The 18,783-nt window shown below is 40.2% G+C and overlaps 1 protein-coding gene across 9 annotated transcripts in view; it reads right to left on the bottom strand.

Moving 5' to 3' along the window:
• shank3a (SH3 and multiple ankyrin repeat domains 3a) overlaps positions 1-18,783 on the bottom strand; it is a 250,984-nt gene that overhangs the window by 94,726 nt on the left and 137,475 nt on the right. The window lies entirely within an intron of this gene.

The raw sequence follows: 18,783 nt of genomic DNA, 5'->3' as shown, positions 1-18,783 counted from the left end.
CTAGATGGCGATATAAGATATATATCTCGATTTTTTTTTTTTTAAAGCCATAAAGTAAGAACAAAAAGAGAGTTCTTAGTCAAAGCTGTGTCCCAGATGTCACACAGGCACTTTTATTAACATAGAGCATAGATGTACATAAAATTTACTCAAAAATAAATTATGAGCATTTATTAAATAATAATGCTCCATAAATAAAAGAAAACAATGTTGTTTTTGTGCATAACAAAAAGCTCACAATTGTGCAGTCAAAATGTAAACTAAAAGACGCTGAGCACAATAACAAAGACAGATTTCACAGCTGCTCTGTTCCCAACTTCTACTCTGTGACTGACAGCATTGAGTTTGAAATCCTCTTCGTAACCACGTCTCTTAACAGGTGCCATTTATGGTCCTTATACACAGTAGGGTAATATTACGTTGAAGCACAGTACGTATCACTCCGCGAGGCTCCTCGGTAGCCGTAATGCTCTGACAGTCCATCAAGCGGTGCAGCTCCGTAGCTTACCAAAGTCGTACTAAAACATTTTTTGACAGATTGCTGAGCGCTGTGTACCACATAAAATCGGTTCGCAGCCATCAAGCACAACCAGAATTCATACATAAGGCGCGCTGTCAACTTTTGAGAAAATGAAAGGATTTTAGGCTGTGCAGCGCCTCTGGGCTGCATGGCGTTAGCGTGGTTAGCTCGTTAGCGTGGTTAGCTAGCTAACACGTTGACGGCGTCCAGCCCCACGCACGGGTCGATGCGCAGTAGCTCATTAACGGAGATTTGCCGTGTCCGTCTTGTCGCTTCCTGCAGGTGAAGCGATGGGGGAGGAGGGGGAGTTGTATTCAGTGAAGGAGGGGCGAGGCCGAGTAACGTTGCGTAAAGACAAAAGTGGACGAAAGAGAGGCAAACTTGCGGCTCCACAAGTATAGCTTTAACGTAACATAGACTATATCGATATAAAAGATATTGTCACATCTTATATCTCGTATAAAAATATATCGATATTTTTTTAAAACTCGATATATCGCCCAGCTCTAACACACACACACACACACACACACACACACACACAACAATGGCTCTACAATTAATGTTTAAAACCACTTTCATAAAACAAGCACACAGTCAGAAGCACAAGCTCACATGTAAATCATATCCACTCTAAAATACACAGACACACACAACACTTAATTTCCTTTGTGACTTATGATTAAAAATATTCATCACCTTTACCAATACGAGTGCAAGCCTGTAGAGTATAAAGCGAGAAATGAAGCTGTGAGCAAGGCACCAGTGCTAACACTTCATAATAGATTAAAATAGTCTGAGGAATCAGGGCAACAATAAATCTAAAATGCAAAAGTGAAGCCTAGAATTGTACCAATAAGAATGTACTGTAGTTACAGAAGACAAAAGGAATTATTGAGAGAAATTGACCAAACAAAATTTTAATACTGAACACATAAACTGTCAATAAAAAACATGGATGATTGCCTAATATCATCTCCAGGATGTAATTATAAAATATCTGCAGCATCCCAAATGAGATTTACAGAGAACTTTCATTACTCCTTCATTCTCTCAAGGTCTTCCAGTTTCTCTCATTACATAATATCCGCATGTACTAAAGCCTCGAGACTCATAAACTCATTACATTTCACACAACTTAATGAAGACATGTAACGCAACAAATTTAAACGCGTGCTTACCAACACGAGCACTCACATGCAGTAACGAGAACAAAAAGCAGCAGCCATTTGACACTCACCATTGTAGCATCATATACTGTTTATCCCACGCTCTGAAAGTCACACGATACAACACCTTCCAAAATTTCACATCACACACCTCCTTTCTCTTCTCACCAAGTCATCTGCAACCCGCTTGCCTCTACAAGCCCGTGTCTTGTAGACAGACACCACTGACATGCTGTGAGCAGCTGCCGACTGCTACTCTCACTATCTCCAAGTCAAACTGAGAGAAATTCACTTTGGCTTTTCCCTTTTTTTTTTCTTTTTACAACGTTCAGAGAGGCAGTTGTTATGGTGATGGGATACAAAGACAGCTCTGGCAGCCAATGTACACGAGTGGGAAGAGCATTGAGGTTGGGTTTGTGAATGTGTTACGAACGAGTGTGGTTGTGTGTCCTGCATAAAACCTAGGATAATGCCTTGAAGAGGCTCAGGGATGATTTGCCAGTGATCAGCTGGATCTGATGTGTGTTTTATTGCCTGTTGAACAGAAGACAGACAAAAAGCTTGGATAATGATTTATTTGCTTTGGTGAAGGTCTTAATGAACTCTTTATATTCTTCTCCCTTTTGCTGTCTTTCTGTCAGTGTTACACACAAAGAAGGATGCACACTTTTTTATTTTCTCGACATGCTGACGTTTGACTAAAAATTCTGAAAATAATTAAAATGGTGACAGTCTGTCATACATCAAATTAAAACGCCAAACCGCTGCGACTAAACTCAGTATGCTTTACCTGTAAGGCCAGTAATTTGCCATAATACAAATGAAAATACATTTTAATAATCTCTACCTTGAAAACAAAGGTCAAAAGATTTTGTTCAGTTATTCCAAAATATCTGCTAAATATCAAACAGACAGTTTATTTACAACCCAACCAGATTAGCGTGACTTGGTCTACAAATCTATCATAATGAAGTGAAATGATGACATGGCATGGCTTGCTAATGTTAACTGAGTGCCACAACTAAACAAGCATAAAGGTAAAGAAAAAAAGTAGGCAAGACAGATTTACAGTACAGCTCAACCAAAAATACTCCACAAATCATCCTGATTTTATCTTTGGGCCAGATAAAAAAAATAATCAAACTTTAATCTCTGCACCTCTTTTATGTCTCCTCCTTTAGATGTTGCAATTCTCTTTCTTCCCGAATAAGTTAAAAACTTCCTGTCATCTTTCCAGCTTGAACAAAATACTGAAGAAAAGACTTCAGTGGGCTCAAGGAGAGCATTCATCAATTTACTTCAACCATTTGTGCACTGATTACCTATTACTTTTACTAGGAACCACTTAACAGTAGATAAGTCTATCGTCTACATGTCTGTGAAGGTTCTCAGTCATCCAGGTCATCGTAGTCAAAGGAGCTTGCAAAGAAAAGCGTCTGGACTTCTTTAAGTTGCTTGAAGACGTTTCACCTCTCATCCGAGAAGCTTCTTCAGTTCTAAGGTCAAATGGTGGAGAGTCCCAGATATAAACCTAGTGGGAGTATCCCCCCACAGAGGGACAAAAGGACCCCCTGATGATCCTCTAATCGCCTGAGCCAAGGTGTGAAACTGGGTGTGGGTCCCAATCAGCCAGAGTTTCGGGTGTGTTCATTGTGAAACCTGGCCCCACCTTATCATGCGAATTCCTGAGGTCAGATGGCCCAGGATGTGAGTGGGCGTTAAGGCGTCTGGGAAGGGATCTCAAAACTGGATTATAGATGGCAGAGAGTTGGTGTCGTAAACCCCTGCCTCTGTTCAAAGATGGTCGCTCACAGGACCCACACCCAGTTTCACACCTTGGCTCAGGCGATTAGAGGATCATCAGGGTGTCCTTTTGTCCCTCTGTGGGGGGACACTCCCACTAGGTTTATATCTGGGACTCTCCACCATTTGACCTTAGAACTGAAGAAGCTTCTCGGATGAGAGGTGAAACATCTTCAAGCAACTTAAAGAAGTCCAGACGCTTTTCTTTGCAAGCTCCTTTGACTCTATCGTCTACATTTTTACTTCATTATGCAAGATTGTGCATATACACAGAGCAGACTGGCACATGGAATAAGAGTCTCCTCCATAGTAGTGTGTTCACATTTCATTCAATCATTTGCCAAGGCTCATTTACACATTACTGTGGCAAGTCTTCCTTATTAGTCACTGGTTATCATTGATCCAGTCTTAGATATAGTATTCTTTCCATTGTTTTCCAGAAAGAACAATAGTGGAAAAATCAAAATTTAATACTCAACATACAAACAATGAAAAAAACAGAAAAATCAGCAAATGAGAGAGAGAGAAAGAGAGCAATGGCGAATAAGAAAGCACAGGCAGATGAGTGTCAGAGGTGATTTCCAAAAGAAGGATTGAAAGAGAGAAAGCTACAAGAAGATAGAGAGGCCTGCTATGATGTATGGTTCGGAGATGGAGGGACTGACAAAATCCAGGAGTTGAGCATGATAAGATTTGTAAGGGTTTTATAATTTATAAGAGTATGATAAGACCCATATAAGATATATGGGTCTCGGACCCAGCGTTTTTGAGTTTATTCTGCATTTTTGAGCTTCTCATGCTAGGTTGTGGTTATTAGTTCTTGTGTTGTCATGTCTGCGTCTCCATGTTTCCTGTTTTATTCTGAAAGAGTTTTATTCTGAAAGAGTCTTTTGTTCTTTGCTCATTGTATCTAGTTTCCCTTCCCGCGTCCCGTCATTATGTTAATTTCTGCTGTTTCCCCATGTGTTCCCACTTTCCCTGATCACCTCCTGTTTTCTGTGTTTCATTGTCAGGTCGTCTGTTATTCTAGCCACATTTTTCATAGTTTATCATTGTGTTCACAGTTTTTTCATAGTTTGCCACAGTTTTCATGGTTTTTGCTGCTTTCAGCCAAAATAAAGGCTCCTGCAACTCCTCTCTCCGCATCTGCTTTTGGGCCCTGTTCACAACACTGGCGTACCCCGCCGTGACAGTATCATAGGACTGATCAGGTTGAGCAGTTTGGAAAAAAGGCTGAGATGGTTTGGACACGTTTGGAGGGACAAAGAATGTTGATATGGAGTTGCATAAAAGATTCTTGGATGTACTGAAGGAGGACAACAGCAGGCTGGTGTGACAGAAGAGGATGATGGGGATAGAGTGAGATAGAGGGAGATGATCGACTTCAATGACACCTAAAGTGAGAAGGAGAAGAAAAAGAAGGCAAAGAAGAAGAAGCAGTAAATCTGCACACAGTCTGTACACATTTTTTGTTCTCGGCTTGCCTTGCTCATATAAACATCCTTACAGTTCCACAGTTTGCAATCTCAAGAGATATCACCCGAACTGAGCAAAAACATGCACGGTCACATCCCTGCATGCATCAGCTTTACTCATGAGAGCATGGGCAACAACATCACAGTAACCTCTGTCCCTATAGAGGAAAGGTAATCCCAGCAAAGAGAAGCACTGAGAGAACAAATGACATTATTCTGCTCTGCTTCGGCCACACATAGGCCACACATACATACTGTTTCAATGACAGAATTTTAAAATGTGTTATTTCAGAGTTTCTGCTGCACAAAACGGCTAAACATATTTTCTGTAAGTAGTTACTATAAGTGTCATTAGAATACCTCATGTTGCAAACTGAGTACATGCTAGTTTTTTTTTTTTTATAAGGAATATGTGTCTTGAGCTTTGACTTGAACTTTCAAAATAAGACAAATGGTCAAAGCGGATTTTGTGCATACACTATTACAATAGTGATGAAGCACCCCTGCAGTGTTGGATCAAGAAAACAGAGAATGAGAGAGAGGGTCAGGTAGGAAGAACTGAATGGCAGTATGTATAATCTATGGCAATTTACCAGCTCAATAAATCAAGAATATATCCTCTTGTTCCTGCTTGAGGCTTGGTAATAAGTTGGTAATAAGGGCAGCGTTCTTATTCTTGAACCCACAACGTTTAACATCTATGAAGTGGAGGGATTTGTCCCTGATTAATTGAGGATTCTGAAAACTGAATACATTTTGTCATATGTGGATAGGTGACTTTGAATAGGGTCACAAATCAGTGGCAAGCAGTGAGTGGAAGAGCTACTCCAGCTGGCAAGAGAAGAGAGGATAAAGGTTTCTTCTTTTACTTCAGTACCCCGAAGAGGTTCTTGTCTCTTCCACCACTAAAGAGGGATTATCTGCCACTACTTCATAAAAGCCAGGGAAGGAGGCCAGAAATTATAGGGACAACACAAATCCCCCTGTGCAGCTATTTTCTCTTGGTCTTTTGCTCCCCTTTCATAAAAGATTTTTCATAACTTCACACAAAGAGACGCGAACACTTCATGTCCTATTTAATAGCACATATACACTCAGGTTTAAACAGAACCCAGAGATGAGCCACAAATAAAGAAATCATACACAGCTACAGGAAGTGTGTCAGACACTGTCGCTGCCCCATATTTACACTCACTACCACATGGCTACATAGCCCCTGGTCCCACAGCTGGCCAACAGTACGCTTTGCCATGGGTGAGTGATAATTGCAGTGCTCGCTAACATGATACATGTTCAGGAGCATCATATGCTTCTCTAATCTGAGCTGGCTCATAAAATACACACATGCTTTAGGCTGTCATAACTTCTTGGACAATAACTGCAGTAAGAACTACCACACTGGTGTGGTCATGGAGAATCTCTAGGGACTGGCCTACACATTATGGAAGAACATAGCCCCACTATAGATATGGAAGGAATCCTTCACCCAACATAGAACCAGCTGACAGTGCTAGCTATGTAAAGACATGCATATGGTACGATATAATCCCAATATTTGGCAACAAAGACTGTAAAAAATGTTACTGAGCTTACTGTTGGCACAACACAACTGACTCATATGTGGTTACACTTCAACTTATCAGGTGTAGACTGCCATCAGGGAGCTGTCAGACATATTCAGTATGACAGCAATGCAGAAAACATTTATGACTGTGAGTGATAGTCTGACAAACCTGAACCAACACTGTCACTTAGATTCTCAGCAAAACAGCTGACGCTCAATTTGATGTAATTACTGGTAAGAGCCGTTTTAATATAGAAACAACATATCTATGAAATCCCTCCAATGTGAATAGCACAGAAGTACAAAAAAAATGCTGTCTATGCTTTATTATGTGAAATAGATGTACTTAATATGTTTTTGGCACCAGCAGTCAACCATTAAAAAGGGAAAACTGCCTATTTTTGTGTAGCCACATCAGCAAACACAGACAGCCTTATCTGGCAAAGAGAGTTCCCGATTACGCCGATCTACTCTTTGTTGACAGCCACTTATATAAAGGCTAGAGCAAGAGCGAGCAGGCCTTGACCCCTGTCTCCCAGATGCTTTGTACAGAGTGCTGCAGGGGCACTGCATTTTAATTAGACACAGCAACTGACTGAGACACAACTCCCTGTTAAATACATGCAGAACGGTTTCTGCATCATGCAGTTACATTTTGTAGCTCGTGCAGATTTTAAAAGCAATAAGAAATGAGTTAGTATCCATTTCATGAAAAAAAAACAGTAAAACAGAAATAACAGTGGCTTTAGATTAATGTGCTTCAGTGTAATTAAAAAATACAAATGATTAAGCCTCAGAGTGCATGCTGTGAGTAAGACTAAAAAGTACTGGTTAGGACTGGATTTCATTTCGTTGTGAAAGGGAGGTGTATTCAGTGGCAGATAACACAAAAGTAGGTTTTACTTTGATAATAAACAGTGCCAAGATGAGTCATGAATGAATTAATAAAAAAAAACAAGACTGTCTATTTTAAAGACAGGACAAGGTACGACTGATTAATAAAGAAAGCAGGAGGAGAGAGGTTTTAAAATATAAGGATGAGAAACTGTAACCACATCATTAATAAGCTAATTCAGTTGAAAAACATGAGCTTTGTTTCCCATGTAGTGCAATATATTTTATTCTGTATATATATTTCATTATTTTATATACACATACGCATATAATTTATTGCTGTTTGCTTTTCTTTTAGCACCGATGTGGGACAGTGATTCCATTTCATTGTTTGATTGGTTTTTTTTGTAAAGCGTAGACCTCAGGTCTTTGGCAAAACCACTAAGCAGGCAAAGAGGAGGCGGCCACTGGTGGACTGAATCTTCCATTTGATTCAAGCTCAGTATCAAAACAGAGGCTCCTCTTTTTTAAAGCTCTATTCACAAGAAGGAGAGAAAAAAAAGCAGTTTAATGGTTAAACTAGTTTTATTTGTCAGTTTATTTCATAATTCATGAATTTACTGCAGAGTATGAAGGTCTAGAAGCAGGTTCCCATTAAAAATGCAACACAATGAAGTCGTATGGAAGAAAGACAAGAAAAATGGGTCACGTGAGGGGGAGGAATGGGAAGAAAGACAGAAGCACAAAACATGATAAAGGGAGGAAAAATACTGAGAAGAAATGCGAGAGCAAAGCAGCAATCTGTTTACAGTACAGCGTTAGTCTTGTTTTCTGCCTGATGTTTTTGTTGACTCTTAAAGCGAATAAAAGGCACAGCACAACTGCTTTGATGAGCACATCGCACCAAGCACAGTCAGTGTAACAATAAAATCTATTGTACATGCCACACACTTTCTTTTTAAATTTCCAAACAATAAAATGAAACTCTATTTATTATTATTTATTATTATTTAATTATCATATTTCTCACATTTCCTTCAGTGTTTTCTTTCTCCCTGTGGCCATTTTTTTCCCACTTTTCATTTTTCAGCTGTTTCTGATTTTTTTATTTGTTTCAGTTTTGAGTCTAACACAAAACCTCTCATATCAGGGAGATACAGTGATGGGTCACTACTGGCCAGTTACTTCCTGAGAGGCAGGTTAACCAGATAAGCAGCAAGTTGTAGCAACTTTCGCCTGAACTGATGATCATAAAACAAGGTAAAGGTCACTTCTATTAATCTCAGGTTATTGTTAGTCATTAATAATGGTCTTTGAATAAATTAAAACAAGGTTGGGCAAAAACATTATGTTTTTTCATTAATTTTGGCCTTCGTCTGCTTGTGCCTAACCGAAGCACCTGGACCCATATGTCTGAGCATCTGACGGATTATGTTAAATCTTTTGCCGCTTTCTTTACACAAATAACCAATTTTGTGGAATGGGTCTTCTTGTTCCCTTAGAGGGAAGGGTCAAAGCAAATCAATACAAAGTTCTTGTATCTTTTATTAATCTGATGGGAGCAATTTCTTGCTGAATAACAATGGCCCAATCCATAGGGGTCATTAAATGTGATTATGATGTAAATTGCATCATAAATGCTTCTCAGTCACCAGATGCCATTGGACATCTATGGGAGACCTTTTTGGTTTCCTAATTTTTTACTTCTTTCTACTTAATGCATGTTGTATTCTTCTACAAGCATCTCTTACGATAAGATTTATTATTGTTAACAGCTCAATCTTCACATATTCTCAGCCCTTATCCATGTGTGTCTTGTTCTAGTAGTCCACTTCTCATGAGCATCCCTTGGTCCTGCAACAATCGTGACCAACTAACTTTGGCAAAAAACATCTAATCATCGGGAAAAAGCTCCCCATAAAAAAAAAACTCTTAAACATTGCAGTTTTGGTAATTTGGTAGCAGCCACATAACGTGACTAATATTACAGGAACAAGTCTCTTGGACTGGAAGCTTTCAGTTACTCTTACTCTGAGAGAGCAACCACAGTAACAGAAAATTAACACGACGCGGTCTGAGACTTCTTTGGACAGTCTGAAGAGTCCAGACTTTTGAATCCATCCACCCCACCAAGCTGACTTCTAACTGAATCAACTTTCTAGCACAATTAGGCGATCACCACCAAAGGTGGGACTAACGCTGTAGCTGTTCTCAAAGGCTGTCTAAGTATGTGCAGTACACACTGGTCTCCACTGACTGATATGAGAAAATCAAATCTGCTTAGGGTGGTTGACAATGTTTTAACAACCTGAAGAGATATGACTAGCTCCTAATGCACATAGATATTTTTTAAATTTCAGTTTGATGCATGAACAAAAAAACATTTATTCTTATTCTTTCTACTGAAATGCAGTCGCTTTGTGCACTTTTTCTTTCAATTAACCAAAATCTGTTTTTTGCTGTGGAACAAAACAAGACGCTTGCCTTCATATTCACTGTAAAAATGTGTTTAATATAACATCCGGCTGGTTGATTTAATGAAGCCACCCATTAAAGAACATATTCATTAACCTTTTTGGTTTAATGCGGGTGCTTAAATTCCCCAGAGATAAAGAGCTGCTGCTTACCGCTCAATGCCTGTCACTGCAGATTGTGGTGATTCTTCTTTATCTGTGTGCCTATAAGTACAATATGCTGTCTCTATTTGTGCTTCTTTGGATCTCAGCCCATGTTTGTCTGAGAGCACAAAAGCTTCAGTAATCTCCAATATCCATACCTAACAGGCTTAAAGTGTAATGCTCTTAGCTACAAAATGACCAATATACTGTATGACAGAGTGAGGATTTGATCCTAAAGAGGAGGATTTTCTGTGAGGGAATCTTCAACCTTTACTATATTGCAGCAAAATAAATCGCTGAGTAATTTGATACAGTCTTAAGCTTACAGTGAGTCAAACGCCACAAAAAAAATGGCACTAGAGGCTTAAGGATGAAATTTCCTGGACACATTCACAATCATATGGACCCACACAAACACACAACTACACAGGAAAAAAACACTAATTCATAATTTAGCGCACTAAACACACACATTTTATTCATGATGTATGAGTGCAGTAAAAAAGCCTGCACTCTAACATAGTGAGGAGTGCTGTTACCATGGCAGCAGCATCTAACACATAATTCACTGGTATAAATGCTTCTGTATAACAGAAAAGTCACATTTACACCTCTCTAGTGCACGCCGTTTTCATGGCCACCAGGCGGCGATACCTGTTGTTGCAAATAGACTTTTGGTCCTATAGAAGTCTACGGCTTTACAGCTATCTGACTTGACCTCAGGAAACACTTCTCTGGTGAGTTTCACTTATTTTGAGGATCATTGAAGTAAAAATCAAGTCTGTAAATCTCGCTTATGCTGTGTTTCAAAGACCCCAGGGAATACCTACAGTATGCTCACTGGTGATTATGTCGAAAATGCCAATTTTGAGTACTTTGCAAACCAGTCGGTGGCATCATGGTAGGTAGATCTATCTTCTAAACTGTCTATGAGGAAATCATATGAGACACAGTCATTATCATCATAATCATCATAACTGCAATAGCTAAACAACTTGCCCCCTGCATGTTCTCTCTGGTTTGAAATGTAGAATATTATGTAGTCCTTTAACTGAGATTTCTTTCTGATTGTGTAGGATAGCAAGGAAAGGAAACACAAACGGAGAAGTTACAAAAAAAAGTCTCTGCTTTCTAAAGCCAGGCTCGAGCTGGATTCCTGCCATTTGCTGACACTGCTTGCACATGCCAGTATAGGTACTCTGTTACCTACTGCTACTTCAAATGGGACAAAATGACTGACGCAATTCTTCTGTCAGAAAACATGCAAACATGCATATGAAATTTCCCCTTGTGTGACTAATAAAGGTATATCAATTCAATTCAATTCAAAACATGCCATTTTTTAGCATGTGACAATTTGTCACCATTTATTCATCATTAATATTGTTGTAAGTACCAAAAATAGCTGCTTGGGCTAATGCTCCTGGTAAAATAGCAGGACTCAACAATACACGTCTTCATACAAATCCTAAATTTGAAGAGCATAAACTTCAAGACAAACAAGTTTCTACAACACAAACTATTGTGCATTTACTGTCGCAGGTTGGGTATTGAAATAAGAACAATGCCAGAGCACCTGCAGAGCCTGTTGTAACAGTAACCTAGATTTACTACTATTAACATGAGTCATTTTAGCAGTAGTGTGCTGTGTCTAACCTCTGTGGCCCGGTATCTCGTAGCTTTCTCTGAACGTAGCAGCATGGTTCCTCCTGAGTAATCCTTTTTAGAAAAAAAGACAGATTTTCGACGTCTGTATAATAACTACCACTCCTCTTGATGAAGTACAGTTTATGAGGGTGGGACAGTGGGAGCTTTCTGAAAGGGTTAGCTAAAGGCTTGAACAAAGCAGAATAAAGCCACTGCCTCTTTCCCGCTCAACAACTCACACACAAAGTTGCAGAGCAAAGGCTTATTGTATGGGATCCCACACACCCCCAACCCACCCACCCATCCAGCAGCAACCAAATCCACCCACCCTCCTGACCACACTGGCAGTACAGTTTTGTCCAGCATTGTCCCTCCCATCAGGACAAGTGCGCTCTGGCATACCTGCCAACAGTTTAATACAATTCATTAAAAAAAAATGGACAAAGAGACATAAACAGGAACAGAGAGTAGAGCTTTGTCTACGGTTTATATAGAGAGGCATATATAGAAACAAGGCAGCATATTCATCGTTCTACTGTAATACACCATACAAAGGCTTGGTATGTGGCTAAATTTATGCCAGTTACAGTGCAATAGAATCAAAATAAACATACTATAGTAGGCAAATATTTAAAACTACCTGATTGTAACATATATACTTGAGGACCGAAATAAATTGACATTTTGGTACATATATACAGTAAGTGTGGCAACAGTAAAAGAAGTATCTACAGTAATATCTACTGTAACTAACCCGACCCCCCCCCATAGTGGTTTTCAGATGAGTAATAACTAATAGAGATAAAGTTCATACATTCCGTCACATGAAATATGAAAACCCAGCTGTGTTGTTGCTTGTAGGGGTAACTGTCATTTTGTGTGTTTGTAAGCAGGGTGGTCAGGGAGGATGAGGGGAATGCATGCAGTCATCAGAATCAAAGAGTTCAGAGAAAGAAAGAGCTGAATCAGGTCCAGTCACGTGCTTTCAAACTGACACCAGGACAGAGTCACATGGACAGCGCGGGGATATACTCAGGGGATGGAACACAACTGAGTCAAACCTGAGTAAAACTTCTGTCTAAATAGAAATTAAAATATGGCAAAACGTACCCTTTCTCTCTTAAACAGGCCTACAGGTTACTGAGAGAGAACAGAAGGGAGCAGGCAGAAAGCCAAAGGCTGAAGCAGGGGGTATGTGGGTAGTGAATTTATTCAGCCTGATGATTATTAGAAACTCCATTGCACTTTATGCCTCTGGCATCCTATTTTTCAGCCATCTATTCATGGAGCCTGACCTAGAATGACAACTCTCCAGTTAGTGCAATGTTTTTGTTTTTTTCATTGTGAAGACTTGGGCAATGAGATGTAAAAACATCAAGACTAAACAGCAAGTCTTACTCCAGTAAAGGCAGAAATGGATGGATTGATGGAGGAAACCGTATTTTAAATTTTAAGTTAGCTCGCTTATGAAATACTGGCATGCCAAACAAACAACTGATTGCTTCCTTTGGGAATTATATAGGCCAACTGGTAATTTTAAATGCCATGGGTGTGAATTTGAGAGGCTGCCTGTTTCTCTGTATTGGCCCCAATGTGGACTGATGAACTGTCCAGGGCCTTTTGGCAGATAAGCTGGTTCCAGTCTAACTTTTAAATAAAATCTCACGTTTAAAGATTCAGTGGTTAATATTGCCAAGATTTGTTACTTATAAATATACTTATCCAGAAACAGTAATACCATTATGAATGATCTGAAATGTGGTGCAGGTATTTTGTGACGGAGGAAAGTACAAATATCAGAATTATATAACACACACAATCATGTAATTATGTAATTACCTAGCAAATTCTGCCCATTACACCCTACTTTATCTTTTATTCAGTAAACACTGCATAGGGGATGACTGAGTAGACCAGGGGTAGGCAACTCCAGGCCTCAAGTGCCGGTGTCCTGCAGGTTTTAGACATCACCCTGTGTCAACACAGCTGAATCAAATCATTAGTTCATTCCCAGGCCTCTGGAGAACTTCAAGACATGTTGAGGAGGTAATCAGCTGTGTTGGATCAAGGACACATCTAAAATCTGCAGGACACCGGCACTCGAGGCCTGGAGTTGCCTACCCCTGGAGTAGACAATCTGAACACAATAGAACAAATCTGTACAGTGGGAACAGATTTCCACCTACCTGCCAACTTAATACTTCAACAGGTTAAAGTAGATCTCCAAAAGTTGATTCTGTTCATCTGGACGTAGCGTTTTGTGTGACTGAAACCAGCCCACTGAAGGGACAATGGGCTGGGAGGTCAGTTCCTTAATCTTAATTATGCAAATTCTCATGACCATTGATCAACAACCACTGACCAAAACCCACTGATCAAAGACCACTGATCTATAGCCCCCTCCTCAATTCTGAATCATCCCTTCAGTGGGCTGGTTTCAGTCATTATGCAAATGTACTGTTAATACGATTTGGGGAAACCTGCAGTCAGCTGAGACTGAAGAAGTCACTTGGATGAGTGACGAAACGTTTCTCCCACAAAACGCTACGTCCAGATGAACAGAATCAACTTTTGGAGATTTACTTTCCTGGATGATTGAGAATGCATCAAGACAAAGGTTAAAATAGAGTTTTTGTGTTGTGTTGTTGTGGGTGTGCAAATGTGCAAATTTATCTGAATTACAACAATAGAGTCTAATGAATTAGTATCATCAGTACCTATAAACAGACACCCACATACAGATTAGCGAGGTGTATTTTACAGAGCTTGAGGCTATGATTTCTACATGGCCTGGTTTCAGAGCATACTGAACTAAACAGAATCAATTCCTTTTTCAAATCTGTGTAATCAGTCTCTCTCTCTCTTTTTCACCAGTGTTATAGTTTCCATTATGGGTCTGACTGGGTGAGTGACGTATATTTCACCATCACATGGTGAGCAGGAGGTTCTGTGAGGATGTTTGTGTGCCTGCCCAATATGAGGACACCAAATACACATTTCTCCTCCAACCCCAGAGGGGCAACAACTTGAACACGGTGTCGCTGCAGGTTTTACTCCCAAGAAAGTAAAATCCCATCCATATACTCCCTTACAAACATACATCTCAGATAAAGTAAAAATTATGATGGTACATTATGAAGGTTTTTGGTAGCAAAAGTATGATAGAGTACAATGCTCCAATTTCAAACAGATTTGCATTAGAGCAGTATACCACTGTATAAAGAAAAATGAGCTATTTGTGAATAAGTTACCTTTTAAACCAACCCGAAGCAAACTGAAAGAAAATGCACTTGTAGTCTGGATGTTACTTACACTGTCTGAATTTGTAAGTAGGCAGAAAACAAAGATGGAAGATACAACAGATATAATCTTGAGCTCTAATTGATGAGTTTTTATAGCACATACATTCCATTAATACTGAGTAATACGCCTAATATGAAGATGAAAAACACATTTGTATGAAAGTGGGTTGGTCAGGCTGTCCACCTGGGGAGTACTTCAAGTCAGGCTGTCCACAGGGCATCCTGTTAAAAGCTGCCACCTGGTGAACTCTCGCTGACTGAGACTGACAGCTCTGAGACTCTCAGAGAAGGTTCACAGAATATACTCGTGGTGGTTACTTCGCTTTACCAGATTACCCTGTGCCTGAACTATTGTAATATTTCCAACAGCTTTTTCTCTCTCACACACACACACAGTGAGAAAATCTCCATCACTGAGCATCAATAGCTGGCTGAGACAGCATTGTGACACAATCAGCATTATGACAGCAAACGCTGAAGACTATGGCGTTATTTTTGTGCCGCTATTCTGAGCGCACGTAAAAAAAATTTGAGCGCAAGTAAGAAAGTTTGCAGGTGCAAGTGTTGCATTTTGAGAAGAAATTTATTTTGAGTGAAGAAAAGCTGAATTTGAGTGAACAAAATTCATTGCTGTGTGCAAAAAATCTATTTCAGTGTTTGCTATTATCCACACACACACACACACAATGGCAGCCCCTCTCGCTCAGTTTTTGTATTTGCGCTCGCTCGCACTGTGTTGCTCGCGCTCTCAACATTTCTGCCTGTGCGCGTTCAACTCTTTGTGTATGCCGTTATATTTGTACCACAAAACCAGCCAATCACAGACTTGGATGCAAAAATATCTGATTGGCTCTTCTGGTCTCCAATCAGCTCGAAATGACAAAATGCAATATCCCAGAATCCATTTCGTCCAAAACTCAAACGAGGCAGTGGCGGAGGAACACAAAGTGGCGGAGTTTGAAATATTACTCTTTCTGGGGCACAAAATAAACTTTTAAGATATTTTCATGCGAGAATGGTGCTGTGTAAACTTCAAATACCTGCTCGATTCATCAAGACATCACATATTTCCATAAGTGCTCTAACGTTTTCGGAGATGCCTGTTACCCACCAGCTGACCGCATAGCTGGACTGGTCATTGGGCATACCGGACATTTGCCTGGTGGGCTGATGGTGATTTTTCATTTTTATGTTTGTTTTTGTAACGGTATGAACAATGAAAGGTGGTGAATTAGCCAATTGGTCATGATCAACTCTGGGCTGGACCAATTACAATACATCGTATTGAGAGGAAAAGGAAAGCGATTAGTACCGTACTTTAGCTAGAATGAAAAAAAGACAAAGCTGGAGTTAGTCTGTCTTTACGTTGCACAGCTGCCTCTTCTCCCCTCATTCTCTCTCCCTCCCTCTCCTGTTGCTACTTCAATCATGAAACCGATCAATGATCAGCTGATCGTCTCTCTTGTTTATCTCCCACTTTGCGCCAGAAACAGGAAACCAGCGGATGTTACGCTAAACAACAACAGCAGCACGTTCAAGCTTGATAAGTTGTTGTTAGAATTTATTTAAAATTACTTTCTAGTATCAGCTGATGTTTGTGGGAGCCACAGCTGTAAAAGCTGCTGCTCATGATATCGGTTTGGAAACATGAAGGTGATACAAATCATACATATATACCAACAAGACAGTGTACATCACTGTCACAACAGCGTTTGTTTTCGTTCAAAGGCTTTTTGGTTTTTCCTATAATACCTGGTGGGGTAGTCTGTGATTTTTTTTGTCAGTTCAGCCTTATATATTATGTTTAACCCGAGTTCCCACCCGGTCAGCTGGTGGGTAACAGGCATCTCCGAAAACGTTAGAGCACTTATGGAAATATGTGATGTCTTGATGAATCGAGCAGGTATTTGAAGTTTACACAGCACCATTCTCGCATGAAAATATCTTAAAAGTTTATTTTGTGCCCCAGAAAGAGTAATATTTCAAACTCCGCCACTCTGTGTTCCTCCGCCACTGCCTCGTTTGAGTTTTGGACTAAATGGATTCTGGGATATTGCATTTCATCATTTCGAGCTGATTGGAGACCAGAAGAGCCAATCAGATATTTTTGCATCCAAGTCTGTGATTGGCTGGTTTTGTGGCACAAATATAACGGTGTACACAAAGAGTTGAACGCGCACAGGCAGAAATGTTGAGAGCGCGAGCAACACAGTGCGAGCGAGCGCAAATACAAAAACTGAGCGAGAGGGGCTGCTATTGTGTGTGTGTGGATAATAGCAAACACTGAAATACATTTTTTGCACGCAGCAAATAATTTTGTTCACTCAAATTCAGCTTTTCTTCGCTCAAAATAAATTTCTCCTCAAAATGCAACACTTGCACCTGCAAACTTTTTTACTTGCGCTCAGAATAGCGGCACAAAAAAAACGCCATAGAAGACCACAAGGCAAATTCTGTCCTGGGGAGAAGCTCTGGCTGCTCCTTGCATTCACACATTGACATGTGCATGCGTAAACACATTTTTATACACCCATACACTTACAGTGCACATACCCACAGGCATACAGGAATAGCTGTCACACAAACACACACAGAGTGTGTGTTTAGCTTGCTCAGATCTGAAGGAAAAACGCACAGCTAGACACGAGCATCCACATATCCTCCAACATATCAGGTACATACACACATATGCGAAAACATACAAATACTGTTCCGAGCCCACAGTGAGTAACTCAACCAGTGCAAAGAAAAACATTAGCATTCTGTCAGGGTTTCAGACAAGAATGAAAGCCAGTGCATAGACAGGTAGTCTGGGAACGGTAAGGAAGTGTTTGTGAATAACTGGAGACAGAAAGTTGAAAAACAAAAATTCAGAAACAGAGGGTAAAAAAGGATGTCTTTACAACAGAGGTAATGGCAAAATTAAATTAAAGAGATGATGAAAGCAACTGGGGTACCTTACTATTGAGCCTGGCCTTCCTGGCTTCTTTAGCTTTTCTTTCCTTTTTTTCAGCTGATTGTCTTTGTCTTCTGGTCAGAATGGATCCCATCTCACACACACACATGGACACACTCTCCACCACACGCACAGTCCCGTAGGTCAGCTACAGTTTGAATGCCAAAACATCCTCCACATGGCCATATCCAGCCCCCCACCCTCCTCCTTGTTGTCTACTCTCTTCTTGTTCTCACTCCTTCTCCTTCAGTACCTTTCGTCTCGTCTAGCACGTGCAGACTCACCTGGTCAGTGAAACAAACACTCACCCGAACCTGTGCATACACAGACAGACGGAGAGGTGGTAAGGGGTTATTTTGCAGGATGCTGGAGAGAACAGAGGGAAAGTGCGGAGGGAGGGGGAGAGAGAGAGCAAGAGAAGAGGGAGGGAACACAGAGGGAGGAGAGAAAGTGTGTGATAGGGGGAGGGAGTGAGAGAGGATACCATGCTGAGGGAAGGTATGGATATCAAATGCAAACAGAAATGTGTAAAGAAAAAAAAGAAGTGTGTTCTTAAATATACAGCAGGTGCTGGTTCAGTCTGCATTAATATAGCAACCTGCTAAAAATCTTATTCGTTATAGTCGAGGAATTTATGCCAACTGACTAACGTGTTTCTGAAAACACAAACTGTCTATAGTTACACTAAACATGCTTCGACACATACAGTATGCATGCATGCACACACTGTATGGTTAAACACATCAAGAGCATTTTGCATTAGAATCAGTGACATCAATTTTAGCGGGCGTGCCCTTCACTGGGAAGATATTTTTTAAATCCCAGGTTCCATGTCTGTATTTGTTTGGGGCATGTGGATGAGCTCGAATGAGCCGGGAGTATTCTTGTTCGAACC

The sequence above is a fragment of the Diplotaxodon limnothrissa genome, linkage group LG7, assembly GCF_057381915.1.
Source record: "Diplotaxodon limnothrissa isolate DT_005_m linkage group LG7, D_limnothrissa_male_GT1.1, whole genome shotgun sequence".
Classification (NCBI taxonomy): Eukaryota; Metazoa; Chordata; class Actinopteri; order Cichliformes; family Cichlidae; genus Diplotaxodon; species Diplotaxodon limnothrissa.
Note: the sequence above shows the minus strand (reverse complement) of the source record. Positions and strands in the feature narration are given on the sequence as shown.